The sequence below is a fragment of the Dasypus novemcinctus genome, chromosome 15 (assembly GCF_030445035.2).
Source record: "Dasypus novemcinctus isolate mDasNov1 chromosome 15, mDasNov1.1.hap2, whole genome shotgun sequence".
NCBI classification, from domain to species: domain Eukaryota; kingdom Metazoa; phylum Chordata; class Mammalia; order Cingulata; family Dasypodidae; genus Dasypus; species Dasypus novemcinctus.
The window spans coordinates 52,657,381-52,683,200 of NC_080687.1; the positions used below are offsets into that span (position 1 = coordinate 52,657,381).

General features: G+C 35.9%; 1 long non-coding RNA gene across 2 annotated transcripts in view; it reads right to left on the reverse strand.

Moving 5' to 3' along the window:
* The window catches only part of LOC111767268 (uncharacterized), a 131,723-nt gene that overhangs the window by 25,810 nt on the left and 80,093 nt on the right, over positions 1-25,820 (reverse strand). The window lies entirely within an intron of this gene.

The window sequence follows — 25,820 nt, forward strand, 5'->3', positions numbered from 1 at the left end:
TTGTTCTAACTGGAATAGACACATACTCAAGATTGGATTTGATTCCATGAATGTAATGCTTTTTCCAAAACTATCATCCATGGATTATTGACTTCCTTATCCACTGTTATGGTATTCCACACAGCATTGTTTCTGGCTAAGAAACCTACTTCACAGTAAATGATGTGTGGGAATGAGCAGATGTTCATGTAATTCACTGGTCTTACCATGTTTCCATCATCCTGAAGCAACTGGATTGATAGAATAGTGGAATAGCCTTTTAAAGACTCAATTATGGCACAAACTAGGTGGCAGTATCTTGTAGGGCATGGGCAATGTTCTCCAAGAGGCTACAATACTCTAAATCAGTGTCTACTCCATGGTGCTATTTCTTCCATAACCAGGATTCATAGGTCCAGGAATCAAGGGGTGAAAATGGGAGTGGAACTACTCACTATTACCCCCAGTAATCCACTAGGAAAAGTTTTGCTTCCTTTCCTTGCAAACTTAAGCTTCCCTGGTTAATAGGTCTTTGTTCCAAAAGGACGAGTGCTTCCACCATGGAACTTAACAATGATTCCATTGAACTAAAAGTTCAGACTGACATCTGGCAAATTTGGGCTCCTTGTGCCTCTAAATATACAGGAAAAAAAAGGAAATTACTCTACTGACTGGGCTGATTGATCCTGACTATCAAGGGGAAATAGAACTGCACCTACATAATGGAGTTAAAGAAGAGTTTGCCTGGAATACAGTAGATCTCCTAGGATGACTTTCAAGTACTACCATGCCCTGTGATTAAAGTCAATGGAAAATTGTGACAACCCAATCCAAGTAGGACTATCAACTAAGGAGACTGCCATTAGCAAAGAGTAATGTCTCATCCAATCAGATGAAGGCCTTAAATGGGGAAGGGATTTCAGCATTAAGAGAGAGAATTCCCATCTCTACTTCAGACAGTCAATATATCCTGGGGAATTTATAAAGGACCTTCATTGGAGCCTTTAGTTTTCAGCCTGTCCTGCAGAATTTGGACTTGTGCATTCCCTCGGCCACATGAGAAGATTTTTAAAAATCTCATACTATTTACAGATATCTGTTTCCCTCAAAAAACACTGACTCCCACTTGAGGTGCTTCTATGCAGACAATATTAGAGTGGCAATATCCAGAATTTTCCTACATAAACCAATTGGTCACAAGCCAATTACCATTGGTTTAATGAAAATGATATCAACTCCACCCAGGTTGCATTAACTTTCCCCTTATGAATTAATAACAGACCAGCTGAGGGGCTTAGCAATATCATATTAAATTCTAAATTTCACATTTTTGCCAGCAGAGATGTCCAAATATTTCTGGAGACTGATGCAGTATCCCCATTCTTGTCACCAACAAGTGCAGACAGTCTTTCCTCAACATCCTCCTAAACCTTCTTTGCATGTTCTAATACCTAGAGACTTGTTCTTCTGAGAAAGACTGTAAGGAATGATGATCCTTAAACCCTAATGGAAAGCACCCTACCAGGTACTATTAACAAATATCTGAGCAGCGAAAGGCTCACTCCCTCAATTAAAAAGGAATACAACATCTTCAAATCACTACAAAAAGGTCTCTACCAGAGACTGTAGCTGAAAATTCTCACTTTCAAAACATAATTTTCTAAAGGAAAACATTTGCCCTAAGACTTTTGAATCAAGATGGCAACTTGAAATATAAAAAATTCTACCTAGTACAGAACAAGACTAGAGATTATCCCTCTTTAATATTTATTCCTATTTTCTTTATTTTCATAGCTATCTTCTTTCCTCATTTGCTGATCTAAGTCTAGTACTAACTATGTTACCTGTAAGGTCCACATTGTTAACATTGCCTTTTGCACCCTTAGTTACTCTCTAGTATGAGTCCAATCAATGCATGGACTTCATTTATTCCTGAACTAACTAAAGCCTACTTCCAAACAGACTGTTAGATTTATAAACATTTTCCTTTAGAAGTTATAAGATTTCCATTGATACACTTTCCTTATGACAAATTAGTTGGTTATCTGGATAACTGACTCAGCTATTATGTACTTTTTTAGATAACATACACCACAATAGTCCAGAGAGAAGGAAAGCTTTAAAATTTTCTACCACTTCATTTTCAGAAAAGAGTTTCCTTCTCCATGAAAATAATACTTGATGGACGTTTCACAGAAGCAGGCTTTTTTTTTTTTTTTTAGTGAGATACTGGGAATCAGTTCAAACCTGGACCTCATACATGCAAAGCAGGACCTCAACCACCAAATGACATGAGTCACATCTTCTTCACAAGCTTTTTATCAACTATTTTTCAACTGAACTTTTTACTTTCTCCTTTCACTGATCTCATGAATGAGAGAAACTGACTGTTTCTCTTCTGTGTAAGACCTATCAACTGAACTTGATATTGCAAGTTTTACTTCCTGGTGCCAGACCAATTCTAATAAGAGGTGCCAAATTGTTACAGCATTGTGCTTCATTCTGAGAACTGAAATCCTAACTTCTCAAGGGAATTCTGGACAATTTTCTCATCTCTTCACATCTCTTCACAGCGTGCTTTACAAGAGGCTTAGAACTTAGGGAAAATCCTATATGCTTTGAGTCAGAGAAAAGTAAGGGTGCTAGAAAATGCCCCTTGTCCCAAAAGTTCATGAAATTATACAGGCTGTGATTAAGAATAAAGTCTCTTTATATACGATATTGTCCATTCCAGGAGAAGCATGCGTTTTTTAGAGAAAGAATATTGTGCGTACATTGCTGCAGAGCTCTCTAAGGTCTTTGATATTAATAAAAACATCTGGGTAAAAGAAACAAAGAAATTTTAAGTGGGTAATTTGGTTATCATAACAATATCTGATTCCAAGGAACTTTGAATTGCAGATAGGCTGTATTTGCTTAGTTTAATTTGGTCACCCATGGTCACTGGTTTAGAAGTAGACTACAAACTCTGATCATAATCTTTCCTACATTTTTGTTTATGTTGCAATATTTAAATGTATAATATCCAGAGTGATGAATGGTGCTGTGTAGCTGCTGTACCATCAAAGGATCTAACAAATGGCCATCAAACAAAAAGACAGGGAAACACCATCCTTAAGAAAGATGTAACAACCATACCCCCAAAACTTAATAGTTGAAAGAGATACCTCAAATAATGGTGAAGAGCAGGACTGGTCATGTTCCTAGACATTAATGATCTACCCTTCAGCTCAGGCTTTAGAATGACTACCAGAGACAAAACAGGACATGGGCCACTGAAACCGTCTCTATTCATACAGCTTACTGTTCATCCTGACATCACTTTATTATTTAGCTGTCTTCACTAACATAATTTTAAAATCCACCATATTATTGATATCACTTTACTATTTCCTGGAAGACAAAAGTTGCAAGAAACTATATTATTCCTTTCAGGAACTTTCTAAAAAACCTTATTAAATGAGCATCAAATTTTTCATCTTTTTAATATATAACATCAAATAGCTGTTTGCAGTACAAACTATTTTGAAACTCATGCTATGAAATCTTTACCTTCTTGGGTCACCAATTATAAACCTTTATATCATGATTCTTGTTCACTTTTTATTTAAAATCCTCCACTGGTTCTTATGATATGTAGATTCTATCGCATAATGATCAAGGTTGCCTATTGTTTGTCTCATGCTTACCTCACCAGTCTCATATCTTATAGCTCTAGTACCCCCACATTACAAACTACTTTCAGGCAGGACTGATATTGATTTTCACTCCCATTTCAGAAAATGTCCTTTTACTTCTTTTCATCTATAAAATTACTATTATCTCTTTTTTAGATCTTTCTATGAAGGCTCAGAATTACTATTTTGTGCACAATTCTAATATATTTTTATATTTTATTTTAAGGTTGTATTTACGTATCTTTCTTACTTTTTTGATATTTATGGATTATTTGAAAATACTATACTAAAAATTTTAACACTACACTTGACAGTATTAAAAGACTGAAGATAATACAACTCACAAGTCAGTGAAAACATAACAAAATTTCCACAATATCTTAGAGTGTCTATAAAAGAACCCGTTACCACACTATGTAATGTTTGCAATTCTACACCATGTTGCTTTTAGAGAGAAATGTTTACAGCCCTGAATAAGCACTTTGCTCTCATGAGGCCAAGTTCTTGCATGTTCCAGAGAATACTTTGACATACATTTAATTTTATGCTTCATCTCTTACTTTAGACTCAAAACAAGTTGTGCTTTGCTCTGAAAACAATGTAGCAGTCATTGAGACAGACGTGGCCATAAAATAGTTATATAAAGTTTAAGATCAGAATGCATGTTGTACATCCATCAAAATATGTCACATAGCTGGGAAAGACTCAGCAAACACAATTATGCTGTGTTATACTGGTTGGTAATCACTGTATAAGATGAGAAATTTCTTGAGTACTGATGCATGACTTTTCATTTTTAAAATTCCCAGGATTTAGAATAGTATTTGGAATATAGAAAAAAAAAATGAATTGATTCAAATCCAGTATCTTTTCTTTTCTATACTCATCAAAAATCAAATGATTAATAGTTACTTGTTCCTCAATAGTGACATTTTGGGAGACAGAGTGTTTGAGAAAACTTGGCTAAAATGTGTGACAGGGGCCTTCTTAAGACCTCTCTTAGACACCTAACAGATGCATGCTCAAGAGTTTCAATTCATTTAGATTCAATTGGGCATGCAAGAGGACTGCAGGGAAATGCTACTGCACTTTGTAACAAAGGATTAAAAAGCCCTTAGGTCTTGTTCGATCTGAGCTTCTCAGACGTAAAGAAGTTTAAATGCTCTTTCAGTGCAAACACTCTATGACATAGAAAGCCACTTAATACAAGATAAGTTTGAAAAAGATTGTAATATACATTATGTTTATTTCCTTAAACCTCCTAAAAATATCCTGAATTGTACTTCAACCTCATAGAAAAAGCAAAATAAAATTGGCATGTCATATATTCACTAGTTATTTTGGCCATACCAAATGTGAAGAAAAAAAAAGTGGGTACTACAAAAGTATATTCCCTAAGGCATCCCAATTTTAATTCTTGAATAAAACTAAAAGTCATACCTAAATAAGTTCAGATTTGAAAGTGCTATTGATAGTGCCCAGTGAACTGATTTGATGTTGACTCTTCTGATGTTTTGTTGTAAAATAAGATGGACATAATTCATTTGAAGTAAGAATCAATCACTTTAGAAAAATATATGGAGCATATCATATATTCCATGCTTTTAACCAGTTGATAACTATCCAAATCTACTCCAAAGTAATTTGAATAGACAAATTATTATAGAATGACTTGTTTTTAATTTTCTGTATTTCTCATCCTTCTTCCCACTTTATCTCTATTTTTTACTTTAATCTTTCACTATTAAAAATAATTAAGATAGGAATATAGAACACAGATATTTTTTGTTAAAATAACCCCCAACATCATTTCCACCGTATCATCAGCAAGATACAATGCCCATGGTGCTCACTTTGCTTCTGGTTCATCACTCTCTCTCAATCATCCATACAGGATACCAACTTTTCCTAAAAACTGAGGAAACTAATATCATAGTGCTATAGCCATCATCCAGAATGTAGCTTATATATACAGTTTAGTTAACTGAGCCAATTCCTCACCTCTCATTCAAACATTTCTACTGTTCTTTTAGGCATTCATACTTTAGCATCTTTAATGTTTCCAATATCCTTGACCTCTTCTATTTGTTTCCTATCACTTCATGCTATAGAATGAACTTCACTTTCCATTGAGGACACTTCTTCCCTGGAGCTCCATGCAGTTCTGTAAAACTGTCCTTGAATTCTTAACCTCTCCATATTACATGGGACCTATGTGGGGCCCAGTTACCTTCCCTGTTCCCAGACTATTTTCCATCTTGCTTCCTTAAAACACCACAGCTTTGTTAAGCCATGTGCCATCTAGATTTCATCATTATTTTGTAGTTGTAAACTTTTATAAAACTTCCAGCAATTCCTAACTCTTTGAAAATTTTATCCCAGGTTCAGACTTTATCTTTCTCAATATTGCTGCCCTCACTCCCAGCTTCCAAGCCCTATCTTTCAAGGCTGCTGAACCTGGTAACTTTCCCCAGAACTTCTCAGTCTCCTAAAGAGTGTTGAATCTTTGACCATATTACCCACCATTTTGCTATTAATCACCCTTACCTCATGCCCACAGTTTTCTCATTACATTCTCCCTGCCCTACCACATAATTTCCATGGTCCATCAATGTATCATGTGGGGATCACTCAGAGTAATAGAGCCAGTGGGAATTTATATATGTGTGTGTATACATATATATATTCAGTGTCTTCCACTGAAGTTCCTGATTAATACTGTTAATATATTTCATATGAATCGATTGCATATCTTTCTTTCAATGTACTTTGGTTTTAAGTACAATGGGGATGTTTCCAAGGCTATAGCAAACCTACCATTAATAGCTCACCACATACATGCTTTTAACTGCTTAATATTATTAACAAATATTTTAGTGTAAGCCATGTTTAAAATTTATTTACTTACAGCAATATCATTATATACTTACAGCAATAATCATTTTCTTTTCATAGTATACATTTAAGTTAAAATAATATATATGGTGGAAATGTAAATATTTATAACTCAAAATATAAACCTATTTTATATTTATATTATTTTGAATACAATATCTTTAACTTAGAATGAGTCAATTTTTATTAAATTGAATTAATCTCTTTTTATCACAATTAATACATTACACGCAGGTTGCAACTAAAATTCACTGATGATTATCTGAGATGATAAATATAAAATCTTAGGAAATATTGGGTTATACAGAAATGGTAGCTCTTGTTTTATTTATAATTAATGTTGAAAACAAAAATAAGAAAATTATTTCATTTTTTTTCTATTAAGCTGGAACCAACCTGGATAATTATATCAAGTATATTTGAAAACAGTGAGATTCTAACCGAGATTGTTTGGAGTCCTGAATGATGGAAGTGGATTTTTTTTATTTTTTAAGTTTTTATATTGTTTATTATGTATTTATATATGTATGTATGTTTTTATTTATTATTTATTTATTTATCCCCCCGCTCCTTGCAGCTTGCTTGCTATCTGCTCTCTGTGTCCATTCACTGTGTGTTCTTCCGTGTCTGATCATCTCCCTTTGTTGCATCATCTTGTTATGTGCTCTCTGCAGGTGCAGGCCAGCTTGCCTTCACAAGGAGGCCCTGGGAAGTGAACCCAGGGCCTCCCATATGGTAGATAGGAGCCCAACTGATTGAGCCACAGTCACTTCCCTGGAAGTGGATTTTTAAATATATAAAATGTTCTTCTAGTGAACAAATTTTAATTGAGTCTTTAGTTCCAATCAGAAAATTAGCTGACATGGGGAAGAAAGCCTTTCTTGTCTTTCAGACAAGACAAGAGAGTCTTCATTTTCCTAATGTCTTACACATTATGCATTGTGCCACCAGAAGAGGGTAGCCTAGTAAGAAAAATGAGAGGTTAATCAGAAATATTTAAAATATTATGATGGTTTCACATTTTCTTCATTTTGAACACAAAAAAGTGTGATATTCTTAGAAATTTTAGAGATGAGACAAGCAAGATATTTGAAATGCTGCTTCTTTTTAATTTTATTAAGATAAAACCAGTCATTACCCTACATCAATATCTTACAGGAAAATTACCCCATCAGTGGGTAATTTGAATAATTTGAATAATTGTGATGCTTCAAGGGGTTCTTTTATAAAGCTTTGTCAGTTTAGTGTTAAATACAAAGTTAAAATGAAACAGATTAGCATGTTGGCACATATTAAGCATATATATCACATTAGGTGGTTGAAGCATAAAAATGTTATTATTTTGTTTGTCAAGGGATTCCATGTTTATATTATATGTTGTATTAATATATCATATTGCAAATTCTATTACTTTGCATTTTTATGTTTATAACAGCATATATTAAGTATGGAATATCCTTTCTATTTTAACAAATATGCAAGCTTTATGGTATCTATAGTTTTATTCTCTTTTTTCCTTTATTATTTGTGTTTTTGCATGTGTAAAATACAAATATATGAATGGAAAAATAGACATGTATTTTTGGAAAAATAATTATGAAGTTGCCATCAATATTACAGTCCTGGAGGTCAAGAAAGAGAATATTACTAGCATTCTAATTATTCTTACATCCCTCAACGCTTTTGAAAACACCTTGTTTCCTCCAAGTGGTAAAATCCATCTATCCTGACCTGTATGATAATCAGAGTTTCCATGATGTTATAGTTTTTACTATTTGCATATGTAACTCTAAAATTTCTAGTATAGTGGTGTCTATTTCTGAACATTATAAAAATGGAAATGTACTAGGTGTCTTGCTTGTTTCACTTAAAGTTTATGAGATATATCAATGTTGTTTTTGTGTTTATATTCTGAAATACATTTTGTTGTGGTATAGAAACATTTGTATGAATGTATCAGTGTACGTTCTATGAATCCATTCAATTCTGGATGATTCTTCTCTTTTTCGTCTTGGGTCTCTCAGCAAAATAACCCTGTTATAAAATTTATTGAATATGGATGAATGCATATAAATATGAATTTTGGGTCTTTATGGAATTCTAAAGTTCATTTCATATTAGGATATAATTCACATACCATAAAATTCACTGTTTTAAAAGTATAAAATTCACTTGTATTTAGTATATTCACAAAGTTGTACAAACATCACCACAGTGAATTTTAGAAAATTTCCATCACTCTGAAAAAAACTTTATACCCTTTAGCTATTACCATTCAGTCCACACTTCATGCTCCCCCTGATGCAAAGCTAATGTACCTTCTACTTATTTTGGACATTTTATACAAACAAAACCATACAATATGTGGACTTAAATGTCCAGCATCTTTTAGTGGTATCTTCAAGTGTATGGTTATACCATATTTTCTTAATCAGTTGATGAACACTAGGATTATTTCCAATTTTTGACTATTTTGAATAGTCAATGCTATGAACATGAATGCTATGAACATTCATGTACAGACTTTTGTGAGAATATATTTTCAATTCTCTTGGGATGAAGTTCATTTTTATTATGTAATACTGTGCCTTTTCCAGGGTGGATATAATAATATACTCTCTCACTAACTGAATGGAAGTTCTATATATTATATTTATATGTTATTGTCATATCAATAGACATATCAGTGTGTCATTGTCAGGCATTTAAATTTCATGTAATGTGATGGGCGTGTAGAGGTGTCTCATGGTTTTAGTTTACATTTCACTGATTAATGAAGAATTTGATCACTTATCATGTATACTTGTGTCTTAGTTACTACAACCTGAGAAACTTAGGAAAACAGAAATTAATTGCCTCAGAGTTCTAGAGACCCTAAATCTGTAGAGCTCAGGAGATGGCTTGCCAGCATTCCATGGTGTTCTTTGCTTTATGGCAAATTGTGCTGTCTTCTCTATTTGCCTATCTGCTTTTAAATTTCTTCTCTGTGGTGGCTTGTTATATACCTTAGGAAAACATGTTCCCATTTAATCTTTTCCTTTGAGTGTAATCTTTTGATGAGGTTCCTTTAGTTAAGGTGTGGCCCAACTGAATCACAGTGGATTTTAATCCTATTAGTGGAGTTCTTTATAAGTAGAATGAGATTCAAGCCTATAGAGTAAAAGCCACAGGAAGAAGGCAGAATTCAGTGGAATGCAGAGAACCTGGTAGGGAACACCATGTACAGTGCCACGTGACCAAAATGCTAGCCCCAGAAGACCACAGCCTTCTGGGAGAAAGCATCACCTTGATTTTGGACTTCTAGCCTCAAAATTGTCAGCCAACAAATTCCCATTGTTTAAGACAACCCATTGTGTGGTATTTGGTTTAGAAGCTAAGATCCTAAAACATCCTCCTTGTAATATAATACTATGGTCCACCTTAATTCAGTTTCTCCTTGCCTTAACTAATAATATCTTAAAATGTTCTGTTTCCAAATAGGATCACATTCAGGAGACCAGGGATTAAGACTTGAACATATCTTTCGTGTGGACACAATGCAATCCATAAACACTGGCGTTTGGATTTTCTCTTTTGTGAGGCACCTATTCATCTGTCCATGTTTTTTCCTACTATGTTATTTTTTAATTATTTGTGAAAATTCTTTAATATATCCTGGAAACTATATTTTTGCCCATGATATGTTAGAAATCTTTAACTACTGAGATTTCATTCTTTCACCTTCTGTTGTCTGGTCTCTTTTATATAATAATGCTCGTATTTTTTAACTTTTCATTTTGAAATACTTTCATACCTGCAGAGCAATTTGTTAAATAATACAAACACCATACAGGGAATGCCAACATATCACTACCCACCATCAAATTCCCACATCCACCAATTTTTAACATTTTGCCTCATTTCCCATATCACCATATCTATCTAACTAGTGAGCTATCCATCCATTTTCTTAATACTAAAGTGTGGGTGGTATAGAATGTATACCTTGCACACTTATATTGTAATGTACATTTCCTAAGAACAAGGATATTCATCTATGTAAACACCTTAAGGCAGTATCAAGTTCATGAACTTTAATATTGATATAAAGTTTACAGTCTATTTTCCATTTTTTTCATACTTCAAAATAATGTCCCTTCGAGCCTTTTCTCCTTTGGTAGATCTAATCCAGGGTCATTTATTGCATTTAATTGTTATTGTTTCTGTAGTTGTGCTTTCATTTCTTTTTTTTTTTTAATTGTGGGAACATAGATACCACCTAAAATTTCCATCTCAACCCCTCCTAGTCATATAATTCAATGGGATTAATCATATTCACTTTGTTGCAGTACATAAAATATGTCCAACTCTGCAAAACTGAAATCCTACACCCATTATGCATTAAATGCCCATTCCCCATTGCCCTCCACCAATGGCAACCTGTACTCTAATTTCTGTCTGTATGATGTAAGGAAAGACTTAAGTTTAGTTTTCATACAAAGGTAAAGCCAAAGCCAACTCTACAGTTGGAGGAGGGAGAGAAAGGAGTTCTAACAACTTTGGTGCCAAAAATTTGAAAAGTGGCACCAAAGTGAGGGTGGCGCCAATGGTGATAAGCAGCACTGAAATTGAAAAGTGGCACCAGGAATGAAAGCAGTGTGGAGCCACCAGAATCTTGGGAATGGGAGTGGCAACTCAGGGTGGGAACTCACATAAGGTAATTAGACCTCTTGGATAAGGTGTAACCCCTGAAGTACCCAATCACTGGGGAACAGGGGAGGAACCTACATATTTGGTTTAGGGTATAAATGTCATTATTTCTTGTTGTTTGATGCACTGGCCATTTTATCCAGGTCATGCACCCATTCTTGAAGATCATTAATAAAATTCTTTTCTTCTCCACAATTAGGTGAGCTTTTGTTCTCTTACAGGTGCAACTTTCTTTCTAACAACTTTGGGAGCTGGTCCAGGATCCAAAGCTTTGGAGGGGGATCCCTGGGGTAAATAAGAGAAAGTTGTGCCCTGCTGATTGGGCAGTCTCAGACTCTGCCACTGGAGACATGACTTTGACAGTTCGAAGGACCTGAGGTCAGATGTTTAGATCTACTGATTGTGGAGGAGAGGGGAGAGGGAAGACCTTCAGTGACCAGGCATCTCAGTGCACAGACCAAGGTAATAAAAGGGGACTATTACATATTGCCTTGGTGGTGGGGAAGTTCTGATGAGTGTGGGGTTGATTGTGTGTGCATGAGACATGTGACATACTGTGCAAAGCAAATGCAGAGTCCCAATTCACATTTCCCTTCTCCACAAGAGAAAGGGCAAGAGAAAGATGATGTGAAAAGATTTGAAAGCAAGAAACCCAGACAAGACTCAGAAAGGGGAATAGTGGTAGTCCACCAGCCAGCTAGGAAAGGAGGAAAGGGGATATCTGTTGAGTGCCCTGGGGACATTCCTCTGGATAGCCCATTAGGGAGGATGTTGAAACATTGGAGCAATAATGATCGACCAAGGGAAAGGATAAAAAGAAAATGATTAAATATTGCTGTTACATTTGGACCAAAGAAAGCATTTTACCACCCAGTGTATTTTGGCCAAAATATGGGGCAGATGAGGATGGGTTATGTGCCAACTTTGTACTTTATGCTAATGAAAAGAAACCTTTTTCCAAGGACGAGGCTGGCTATGCCACGTGCTGGCTGAAAGGAAGAGAGACAGTTCTCTATCCCATGAAAAATAAAATCCAGTCCCAGGAACTAAGTCTGAAAAAGCTAAAAGCTGGGACACTTTATTGAGCTTTCCTGCTCCCTATGTTTCCCTTCCCCTTCTGCAGAATTAACTGGTGGATTTGGAATTTCCAATAGAACCCTCCCAAGTCCCTGGGGAACTAGAGAGCCAATCAGTGCCAACCACCTCACTGGTTACAACACATCAGCAGTTAAGGAAGGAATTGGAACAATGTAGAAAGGATATACAGAAATTTATATTCTCCAAGGCCCCCAAAGAAAAGAGGGTTAGGGAATGTATTCTCACTGAGCATTTATAGCCCTTGAGAGAAGTACCAATAGGGCCAGGAGAAATTGGTTATGTAAATGCCCCACTGACAAGTATGGAAGCCAGAAACTTTAAAAGGGAGATGAAGTCATCAATGCAAGATCCAGTGGGGCCAACTGAGTAAGTGGATCAATTCATAGACTAGTTTCTGTAAATGGTCTGCACTTATGTCTATATTGAGTATCATCTTTACAGGAGAAGAAAGGGAAATGGTGAGGAGGGCAGCTATGAAGGAATGTGAAAGGCAGCACCCACCTGGACAAGGGATAATGGCAGCAGAGCAAAAGTTCCCTAATGTAGACCCTAACTGCAATTATAATGATCAGGGCAATAGAGCACAAATGAAGGATCATAGAGACCTTATTATACAAGGGATAAAATTGGTCATGCCTAATCCCAAAATTTAAATAAAGTTAATGTGGCCAGTCTCGAAGCCAAACTCGGCATGTAAATGCGTTGCCTTCCCACAGCATGGGACATGACTCCAGGGGATGAGCCTCCCTGGTGCTGAGGGATTACTACCAAGTACCAGCTGATGATGTAACTAGAAGATGACCTTGAATAAAAGGGTCAACTCGGACCAGCAGAATATCTCAATCTACCTATAATACCAGGAGTTAAAAATGCTTTTTGACCTGAATCAAGGTGGGAAATGGAAAGGACAAATGAGTTTACATGGCTATGAGTCTTCAAAAAGAGCCAGGAGGTTATCAGAGGGTTGCCTTTATGCACACCTCAGCAGAGTCCCAGAGACAGATAAAGTAAGTCCAACCCCAGGTATTGGTTCTTCTGAGGGCTACAGAGACCCACAGGTTCTATGGTTATGGCAGATGGAGTTCAGTGCCATATCAGTTGGCCCTACTTTGGAGTTTGTGTTTCTGTGTGATGGAGCCGGACTCAGATGTGATCTTTGTTCACAAACCTCTCCTGTTACTTTTACTGGAACTGTAGTTGGTGCTGGGGTTTAATATATACCCAGGGGACCTGAATCTCTGGACTGACCATGTGGTAGCCAGATCCTGAGCCTCAACAGACTTCAGCTCCTACACTCTGATTTATTGGACTTACCCCACTCAGCTAGCATGGAGTTGAAGAAGGCCAACCACCATACCAGAGAGCCAAGAGTGTCTACATCTGAAAGCAGGAGGATTGCATCCAGCATCCATGTGGAATCTAAGCCCCCTCTTGATATAGATATGGAGTGGACACAACCATTCCAAGGTCCACAGGATGTAGGAATAGAGTTTGGATTAGAGTGGACTTCCTGATACTCTATTCATGAACTATTGTGATTAGTAATCGAAAAAAATGTGGCCTTGGTGTGGAGAAAGTGGTCATGGTGGCTGCTGAGGGTAGGGAATGGGAGGAAGAGATGAGATGTGTGGGCGTTTTGGGACTTGGAGTTGTCCGGTGGTGCTGCAGGGACAGTTACCAGATATTGTATGTCCTCCCATGGCCCACTGGGTGGAATGTGGGAGAATGTGGGCTATGATGTGGACCATTGACCATGAGGTGCAGCGGTGCTCAGAGATGTATTCACCAAACACAATGAATGTCTCATGATGATAGAGAAGATTGTTGTTATGGGGGGAGGAGAAGGGTGAGGTGGGTGAGTGAGGGGTATATGGGGACCTCATTTTTTTAAATATAATATAAAAAAAAAAATAAAGACAAGAAAAAGATAAGTCTCCCTCTCCTTACCTGCAAAGGTTGAGGGACCAGGTGAGGAAATATTCAGGAATGCACCCTGATGACCTTATGTTCCCAGTGAATGCTAAAGTTCAGCTATGTAAAGGAGTTTGGGCCTGACATTCAGAAAATGATCCAGAAAATGGATGTATGTATGGATGGATGGATGGATGGATGGAAGGATAAACTATTGAAAGAGTCTCAGAAAGTGTTTGTGAGAAGAGAGGTGGTAAAGCAGAAAGCCAAAGTCATGATGAGCATGGTCAATCACATGGTCCAGAAAATATTAGAAGCAAGACAGGGAGGAGGTAGGCAGAGATGAGAAAGGGGAGCAAGCTGGATTAACTTGGATAAAGGAGCAAAGGGAGTGCACCCTGTGGAGGACTCCACAGGGTATTATCGCTGTGGGAAACCTGATCATTTTAAGATGGAGTGTCTAAATTTAAAGAAAGAAGGTTGAGCCATATCACTAATGAATTTTGAGGACTAGGGTCTCCTAATATAAAGAGCTCATCAGGAACCTCTAGTAAAGCTAAAGGTGGGCCCATATCAAGAGGAAATTACAGTTTTGGTGGACACTAGAGAAGCTTGAACTTCTATGAACCACCTCCTGGCAGGAACCAAACTCTGGTAATTCCCTCACAGTCTTGGGATAAAACAGGGTGGGATTAAAGTTCCAATTCTTGATTCTGATGATATTTGTTAAGAGGATAACCAAATTATGAGCCCTCAGTTATACATCCCAGAAGCTGGGAGTAATTTATTGGAACAGGACCTGATAATACCCACATATCTGGATTTGGAAGTATGCAATGGACAGAGAGAAGTTGTTTTAGCCTTACTTACTGAAAAAGATGAAAATGACATCAAGGAGGAAGTATGGGTGGAGGAAGGGAATGGGGGGGTGGTTGCAGGTTCTCCATATTAAAATCAAATTGAAGAAGGAAGGGGAAGTTGTTTGTCAGAAACAATATCCCATTTCTCTAAAAGAGAGACAGGGAATTCAACCCATCATTGAGGATCTTCTTCAAGCTGGACTCTTGGAAAACTGTATGTCCCCCTTTAATTCTCTTATTTTACCTGTCAAAAATCAGATGGTAGTTGATCAACCAAATTGTCCAGGTTCAGCATCCTGTAGTCCCTAACCCTTACACCTCCTCAGTAAGGTTCTCTATCATTATAAATGGTTTAATGTAGTAGATCTGAAGGATGCCTTTTGGGCCTGTCCCCTTGACCCAGTGAGTAGAGACTGGTTCACATTCGAATGAGAGGATCCCTTCACTGGAAGAAGGCAGCAATATAGATGGACAGTTTTACCCCAGGGTTTTACGGAATCCCCCAATCTCTTCAGGCAAGAACTAGATAAAGTATTAGAGAAATTTTCAACTCCATCTGAAATCCTTTTACAATATATAGATGATCTGCTTGTATCAGTTGAAGAAAGGCAGTCAGTGGCCCTACAAAGAATCTATTGAACTTCTTGGAAGATCAAAGGTTAAGATTATCAAAAAGTAAATTAAAATTTGTAGAAAGGGAAGTCAATCACCTGGGCCATCTCATTAGTGAGGGAAAGAGGAGGATAAATTCAGAGAGAATTCAGGCCATAATTGAATTGTCCCTAGACAAAAAGAGAACTAAGTAAAATATTGGGATTGGTAGGGTATTATAGATTATGGATAGACACATGCAAACTAAGAGATTATGGGGTATATGGTAACCTCTTATATTCTTTATTGTAACATTTTGTGTGATCTATGTATCTTTAAAAATAATTTAAAAAATGAAAAATAATGGAAAAAAAAACTGTTGGAGGAAGAACCCAACAAATTAGAATGGAAAGAAGGGGAAATAGAGACATTAGAGGGGCTCAAAGGGGAATTGGTGCAGAACCCTGCTCTATCCCTCCTTTCCTTAAGAACTTTTCCCTTAAGAAACTTTTCCACCTGTTTGTTACAGTAGATAAAGGGACAGCTTTGGGGGTTCTAACCCAAATCTGGGGAGGTCAAAGGAGACCTGTAGCCTTCCTTTCCAAAATCCAGGATCCAGTATCCAGGGGATGGCCTAGATTCATTGACAACAACTGCTCTCTTGGTAGAAGAGAGCAAGAAGCTGACTTTCAGAGGAGATTTAGTTGTTATCACCCCTCATCGGGTCAGAACTATTTTGTCTCAGAAAAGCGGGAATGTGGCTGCCTGATTCCCAAATTCTGAACTATGAGGCTATCCTAATGCAAAAAAATTACTTGGTATTGACAACAGGCCATAGCCTAAACCCAGCCTCCTTCCTTTGGAAGGGACTTGATCAACTGGAGGTTCCTGAACATGATTGTTAAGACCTGATTAAGAATCAGACCTGAGTCCAGTCTGACCTAGAAGACCTTCTCCTGCACTTGGGGGGAAAATTACTCATAGACAGGCCCACCCAGGGCCCAGAAGGAATGAGGTACAATGGCTATGCAATTGTAGATGGACTAACTTATGAGGTGAAAGAAGCTGGCCAATTGCCCAATGACTGGTCAGCTCAAACTTGTGAATTGTATGCAATAAATCAAACCCTCAAATTATTAGAGGAAAAGGATGATAGAGTCTACACTGGCTCTAAGTATGCCTTTAGGGTAGCCCATAACTTTGGGAAAATTTGGGAAGAGAGGGGATTGATAAACAGCAAAGGAAAAGGGCAAGTATTGGCCAATCTACTCTTACCTAAGGAAATATCAATGGTGCATGTAAATGGACACCAGAAAGGTCATATGTTTGAAGCAAAGAGCAATAGATTAGCAGATAAAGAGGTTAGGGAAGCCTCCTTTGGTTCTCCTTTGAAGTTGATGATCCTGATGCCCTTCATTGCTGAAGAGTTTAGGGTTCCCACATTCTATGAAAAGGAGGTGAAAGAGCTGGAGCAGTTAGGAGTGACCCTAGAGGTTCAAAGGAGGTAGTTCCTCCATAAGGCAGGCAAATGTTGAAAAAGCAAGTGATGAGAGAGGTATTAGCATTCTTACACTAAGGGAGTCATTAGGGAATACAGGCCATGTTTGATCTGGTTCTTAAGTATTTTGGATGCATAGGCCTTTATACTGTAGCTAAACAAATAAGTGAACAACGTACAATTTTCCAAAAGGTCAGTAAGAAAGTTTTAAGGAAGAAGAACAAAGGAAAGGGAGCTGGGTCTCAGGCCATTACAGAATATCCAGGTTGATTACACTGAAATGCCCCCAATGGGTGGTTTAGGTATGTTATGGTTATAGTGAATCATCTGACAGGATGGGTGGAGGCATACCCTCTGGCCTTAGCTACAGCATCAGAAACTTCTAAAATTATCCTTAAGCAAATCATTCCTGGTTATGGGTTAGTGGAAAATATAGACTCTGACAATGGTAGCCACTTTACCTCCCATGTACTGCAGAATGTTATGCTAAGTCTGGGTGTCACAAAGAACTTCCATACACCTCGGCATCTGATGTCTTCAAGGAGAGTGGAGAGAGTGAATCAAGTCTTAAAGAAACATCTTTCTAAGTTGGTTTTAGAAACAAAATTACCCTGGGTTAAGTGCTTACCCATAGCTCTATTGAGAATTAAAACTGTCCCTAAGAAAGAACTGGGAATCTCTCCTTATGAAATACATTTTGGCTTGCCTTTTCCTAGGAAGACTGGAGATCTCCATTCCTTAAAGTCAAAGGATCTCTTCCTTAAGAATTATATTCTGGCTTTGTCCTCTATTTTGTCATCCCTCAGGCATTGTGGTTGCCGGCCCAGACCCCACCTCTAAAATTCACTGTCCATCAACACCAACTCAGCAGTTTGATCATAATCAGGTCATGGAATGAGTCCAAATCTCAGCTGACGTGGGAAAGACCCTATGAAGTTTTGTTGACAACTGAAACTGCAGTCTGGACAACAGTAAAAGGCTGGACCTACTACTCTTGAGTAAAAGGACGAGTACCCAAACTACATGATAAGTACCCAACAATACTGTCCAAGTCCTGGGAAATAACTCCAACCTCTGATCCCTTAAGGATCACTCTGAGAAGGCAATAGTTGGGAGAGCATATCAGGAAAGGGGGAGGGACTGGTTGGAGTCTGTATCAGTGAACTTTGGGGGAAGGTATACCTCCAGTTAGAGGGCAGGCTGTTACCTATATCCACTTTTTCTAGTGCCTTAAAAGACTAGCAGATGAAGAATTTAAAGTTTCTGAAAATGAGAATAATTATATTGACTATGATGTTTCAGATTTGGGTCATGAGAAGTCCCATTAAATTGATAGTAAATATAACTGAAGGCCTAGACTCCCAGACTGTGCAGTTTGGTGCCTGCCAAGTGATAAAATGTGGGATTTAGGACATCAAGGTGACTGAGTGGGCAAAATAAATATCTATGTCCAGAGTCACTGAGAGTCACTCTGCCTGTCTATCTAGATGGGGAAAGGGGCTCCAGGACTTTGGGACCACAGCCTTGTGTACATGAGTATGGAATGTGAGTGAGGATAGTACTGGCAATTTCTCCATTTTGGCCATACCCCAAGTAGACCTTTGGTGGTGCAGTGGTGAGGGTGTCCTCCAACCAGTGTTACCTGAGAAGTGGGAAGGACCTGTGCTCTGGTTCAACTGGCCATCCCATTTGCTCTGGCATTTGAAAAACCACCACAGAAAGAGAAAAGAAAGTTTACCTGGTTCCTTTGATGATTGAATTTATCTAGATAGTACAGGAGTTCCCTGGGGAGTCCCAAATGAAGTTAAAGCTAGAAATCAGGTAGCTGCAGGATTTGACTCATTCTTGTTCTGATATCATCATTTAAAAAAAGTAGATGGGATTAACTATATATACTATATAATCAACAAAGATTTACCAATTATACTAGGGATGCAGTTAAGGAAATAGAACAGTTGGATGCTACTAGCCAGATGACATGGGGAAATAGGATAGCCCTAGACTTGTTTCTAGCAGAGAAAGAAGGCATCTGTATTATGATTGGAGGTAGTTGCTGTACATTCATCCCAATAATATGACCCCAGACAAGACTATTACCAAAGTCTTGCAAGGCTTAACAACCTTATCTGAAGAGCTAGCAGAACATTCTGGCATTGACAACCCACTCAGAGTGATTAGAGAACTGGTTTGGAAAATGGAAAGTAGTGGCACTATCTGTCCTGACTTCCCTTATCATCATAGCTGGGCTACTCATAGCAGTTGGATATTGCATCATCCCATGTGCGCAAGGGTTAACTCAAAAACTCGTTGAAACAGTCCTAACCAAACACATGACCATACAGTACAAGCAAAACAACTGGTACCCCTTAAAGAGGAGGATCTCTACGATGAATAATGTGAGGAGGCTCTTAGCAGATTTAAGAAGTTTAATTGTGTAAACTAAAGAGTCTAAAAGTAAGAGGGGGGATTTGTAAGGAAAGGGTTAAGTTTAGTTTTCACATACAGGTGAAGCCATAGCCAATTCTATAGTTGGAGGAGGGAGGGAAAGGGGATCTAGTGGCTTTGGTGTCAAAAATTTGAAAAGTAACACCAAAGCAATGGCTGGGCCAAAGCGAGGGTGGGGCTAGTGGTGAGAAGTGGTGATGAATTTGAAAAGCAGCTCCAGTAGTAAAAGCAGCAGCCCTGAGTGAACAGAATGTAGGGAATGGGAGCAGAGACTCAGAGTGGAATCCCATGTAAGTTAATTAGACATCTTTGATAAACAGTAACCCTTGAAGTACCCAATCAGTGGGGAACAAGGGAGGGAACTGCATGTTAGGTTTAGGGTATAAATGTCATTGTTTCTTATTGTTTGACTTGCTGGCTATTTTATCCAGGTCATGGGACCATTCTTGCAGGATAGTTAATGAAGCTCTTTTCTCCTCCACAATCTGGAAAGCTTTTGTTCTCTTAAAGGTGCAGCTTTCTTTCTTACAATGAGCTACCTGTCCTTCAATATTTTCTTTGATGTTACCATTGGACTTAAACTTAACATTCTAAATCTATAACCATATCATTTGCTTTTATACCAACTTAATTTCAAAAGTATACACAAATTGTGTTTCTAAACCCCTCTGCTTCTCATGTTTATGTAGTTCTTATCACAAATTATAGGTTTATACATCATGAGTCCAAAACATCTTTATCATTTTATTTTATGCATTTACCTTATAGATCTATAGAAAGTAATAAGTGGAGTTAACAACCAAAATTCAATAGCACTGCTATTTATATTTATCTATGTTGTTACCCTCACCAGAGATATTTATTTCTTAATGTGGCTTCACTCCATTGCCTACTCTCCTTTGCTTTCAATATACACAACTCTCTCAAGCATCACTTGTAGGGACTGTCTAGTGGTGATGACCCCCTTCAGTTGGACAAATGCACTCAGTTCAAATGCAGTTTTAGTCCTCTGCTCAACCTTTGTGATTCTTACTTTACTTTGATTTGAGATTGGTGTTTTTTCTAATTATCTTTTTAGCTTTTTGATGATTTTTAAAATATTAAATAATTTTTCACTTCCAGTTTTTTAATGGGATGATTTAATCAAAATAACCATTTTAGCCATATTAATGGAAATGGTATTCAAATTAATATATGAAAATAATGACCTAAGAATTATAGAAAAAATTCTATGAAAATAAAATTAATAGAAAAATAGCACATTTCTGTACCAAATTACCTGGAATTGAAAAAAACAAATGAATTTTACTCATAAGCTACTTAGTTGATTTATACACATTTGCATAAGTTACAGATGTAAATTGATAACTTATTTTCTACTTATTTCAAAGGAAGATTATTTTAACTCTTTCTCCTTTTCTCTAATTACTCCCTGAAAGGATCTATATATTGTGGATCAGTGTTTTTCCAAAGTAGAGTCTCAGGTTGTGAAATTAATTTAATTCATAATGAACAATATTTTTATATGAGAATAATAAAAAATAAAATTAAATAAAATAGAAAATATTAAAAGGTACTGCATAAATAAATTTAAGAATTTTATATAAAACTTTTGATTCGCCTAGATACATGTTAATATACTAGGACTTAAGTTAAAATTAGTTTCACAATTTGAGACACAAAAAGTTAAATGTCATTATATTACATTAACAGAACAGTGAGCATTACCAAAAATTCACCTTACATATCTTGAAGGAAAGAGACAGTTTTTCTATCTCATTTAAGTCTATGACAAAAGAACTAGTCAGAATTTAAAATATTCAAACATATAACTTTGTATCATTTTAGGATGTTATTTAAAAATCCAATTTACTAGATGTTAGTAAATTTCAAGTTATCAGGGTTTAAATTTTAAGCTTTCAATCAAATTTGCTATATACATTTTCTGATTTTATATCTTATCAGTGAGCTGTGAAAAGAGAATTATGAAAAACTTCAACATTCTAATTTATCATATTATAGAAAAACAAACAAAATGACAAAAAACAACTTTAGTTTTTAAAAGATAAAACAGACTGGCAGAAGATTTTATTGTACTCCCTGGGAATTCGATTTAATCAAACATTTCTTCTCTTACTATAGTTAAATAAAACTTTATTTTTATTGATAAGCTTACCAACTATATTTGCCATATATGGTCTTAAAATTACTTATTTTTATGTATTATTGCAAAAAATCAGAAGAAAAGATGATTGTATTTTAGTGATAGATATGATATATTAGAGGTATTTCATATCAGTAGCCTAAAAAGTGCTAGGTACAGCAATTTTATACTTATTCAATACAGTCAATGCTCTAAACTACATTATTTTTGTGCAGTATGTATAAGAACAGTTTATAATTTGTCAGCAAAACACATTTTGCAATTAGTTTGCTATATCGAGCTGACTTCATCAGTATTACCTGGAAGGTGTCATCTCACATTGACAGTATTCTCTTGTTTAAAGATAGGAAACTGTCAGGATCTCATTACATTTATATTCCCAGAGGTTTGTAACACAGTTTCTAAAAATGCCAACAGGTGTAAACTTAACATGAAAGGTGTTAGTAAGGTAGATTATTTTAAAGGGAATGCTGTTTGTAAACTGTGAAAATGTCCGTCATGTTTTAAAAGGCAGCCAGACAGCCTGAAATCTGAATAAGAAAACATCTGGATTAATACCATCTTTGTGTTCCTAGCAGTCCTGCTGATGTTACAGCATGGGAAGAACGAGGATAATGACAGTGTTTCGTCAGCCTTTCTTGTGTCCTCAAATACCAGGCATGTGTTCACTAAGCTAGTGTGTGTGTGTCTGTGTAAATATAAAACAACAATAATGAAAATACCTCAATAAAAACCTTTCCATAAAATTTAAACAATGTTGTTTCCTAACTTAACCACTTTCATGTGTACTATTTTGTTATATTAATTACATAAACAATATTGTGCTATCATCACCACAATCTATTACCAAAACTTTTACTTCATAGAAAAAAGATAAATGGGACCTTATCAAAATTAAAAACTTTTACATATCAAAAGAGTTTATCATCAAAGTAAAATGACAGCCTATACAATGGGAGAAAATATTGAAACCAGATATCAGATAAGGGTTAAATATTCAGAATATAAATGAAATCATTGAACTCAACAACAAAAAGACAATCCAATTTTTAAAAAAATATTTTGTACATATGTTAGGACTATAAAATTTAAAGAAACATATAGGAATGTACAATACAATCAGTGAATCCTATGGCAAATTTTGGACTATAGATAATAGTATATAATAATATTGTAAGGTGTCAATTCATCAAAAGGAAATAAAAATTCTAAGTATCTATGGACCTAATTACAGATCCTCATTTTATATGAAGCAAAAAGCATTAATGTTGTAAAAAGAAATAGAAAATTCTACAATTATATTCAGAGATTTTGATACCTTATTCCTAATTATTGGACAAACAAGGAGATAACATATCAATACAGCTCTAGATGACCTGAACAACATTATCAACCAAATTGAGCTAATTGCCATTCAAAGAGAATATACTTCTTTACAAGTTCCATGTGGCTCATTTACTAATATAAATACATGCCTACCCACAAAATGAATCTCTATACATCTAAAAGGATTCTACTCATATAAAAACTGTTCTCTGACTATAATGGAATTAAATAAAAAATCAGTGACAGAAATAGAAATGAAAAAATCTCTTAATGTTTGAGAAAGTTACTAACATTGTATAAATAACCCATAGGCAAAAAAGAAATTTGGAAAAAAAGTAAACTTAGAAAATATTTTGAACTGAATGAAAATTTAATACAATATCAAATTGGGAGATTGTTGCTAAAGTGGACTCTAAGGGAAATTTATAGCATGAAATGTACATATTAGAAAACAAGGGAATAATGAACAAATGCAAATTAGACAGGTGAAGAGAAATATTTAAGTTCAAAGTAGGAGTCAATGATTGGAAAACCAAGTGAGTAAAATAATTAAACAGAAAATTGATTATTTAAGAAAATCAAACAGTTGACAAATGTTAAGCCAAACTGACCAGGAAAATAGAAAGAAGACATAAATTATCATTATTAAAAATGAAAGAGATGCTATTACTACATTTTTTTGCAAATCTTTAAAGGATAATAAGGAATTATTATGAATAACTTTATGCCAATATTTGTACAATAGACAAATTCCTTGAAGGAGAGGAACTACCAAATCCCATTCACAAAGAAAAAGATCTGATTTTCCTTATATCTACTAACAGGTATTGAAATTGTGGGGAGTCCTACCCTCAGAGAAATCTCTAGGACCAGATATTTTCACTGGTTAACTTTGTCACACCATTTCATGGTTAGGCTAATGTGTCAACTGAGCCAGGTAATTGTTCCCAGTTTTTTGGTTAAGCAAGCACTGGCCTAATTGTAATACAAGGACGTTTATGAGCTTTAGTCATCAGTGAGTTTACTGCATGGATGGCTGATTATATTTGCATCAACCAGGGAGACTGCCATCAGCAATGAGTGAGGTTTTATCCAATCAGTTGAATGCCCTAAAAGGGGAAGTGATTTCAGCATTCAGAGAGAATTTCCCAGCTCATCTTTGGACAGCCAATAACTCCTGGAAACTTATCAAGGACCTTCATCGGAGTTTCATCAGAGCCCCTGGTTTGCAGCCTGCCTGAGGAACCTGGACTTGTGCATCCTCACATGAGAGACTTATAAAATCTCATACTATTTACAAATACCTCCTTTTGATTCTAATTCCCTAGAGAACCCTGATTAATACATACCTTAAAGAAAAAATAATAATACCAATACTACACAAAATATTCCAGAAATTTACAGAGGAATAAGTATTTCTCAATTCATTCTATGAAATAATTATTATCCTTATACCAAAATCATAGAAATCTATTGGATGAAAGGACACAGAAGATCAAAGTGGTCTATGGCTATAACAATTTCCATTCAAAAGTCCCCAGGTTTCTTTTTTAGAAATTTGCAAGCTGATTCAAAAACATTAATATGGATATGGAAAGAACATAGTATTGTGAAGTCAACTTTAAAAAGGATAACAAATTTGGAGAATTAAAGTTACCTGATTTAAAGTCTTATTATAAACTGAGCAATAAAAAAAATGTGATTTTCGCATAAAGAGAAATGAGTAGATCTATGTAATAGAGTGTAAAGAAAAAGATGCACAATTAATGGAAAACTGACTCTTGACAAAAGTACAATTAAGAGGAGAAAGATAGTTATTTCAATACACAGTACTGGAATGATTGTTAGTCCATATGAAAACATTTACCTTCATACATACCTCACAGTTTATTTTTAAAAAACTCAAAATGTATCATAAACCTAAATGCAAAACTAAAACCTAAAATACCTCCAGGAGATAGGCTTTCTAATCTTGGATTATGCAAAAGCACCGTCCATAAAATAACAAAGAGCAAATTGGGCTTCATAAAAATTTAAAATACTTGTGCATCAAAAGGTATGGCTAAAACATTGAAAAGACATAAAGAGATCAGTGGTTGCTTAGAAATGAGCATGTTTGGTTGGGGAGAAGGGGGAATTACACAGGCCATTAGGAAATATTGTGGAATGATGGGAATGTTCCTTATCATGATTGTAGTGATTTTTTCATGGGTATTTACATATGTCAAAATTTATCAAAATTTATCAAATTTCAGCCCTTAATAGCATGCATTTATTTTTTGCCAATTATATCACAAATAAATAAGTAAATAAAATAACACAACTGCCACCCACCCCCCAAATAAAGTTAGTCACTCATGAGTACCAAATGCAATTTGACTTGGGGTAAAAACTTACTTAAAAATGGTGAAGAAACATGAAAAATGTTCAATACCACTAGCGATTAGGGAAATGCAAACCAAAATGCAAAACTACAATGAGATATCATTTCACATCTATTAGACTGGCCACTATTAAAAAGTCAGAACACTGTAAATATTGGAAAGGATATGATGAGATAGGAATTCACTGTATCATTATACAGCCACCATGGAGGACTGTTTGGTAGTTCCTAAGGAAGGTGAATATATACTTGCCATGCGACTTGGCAATATTATTACTAGCAAAAGAGTTTTGATGAAGCAAAA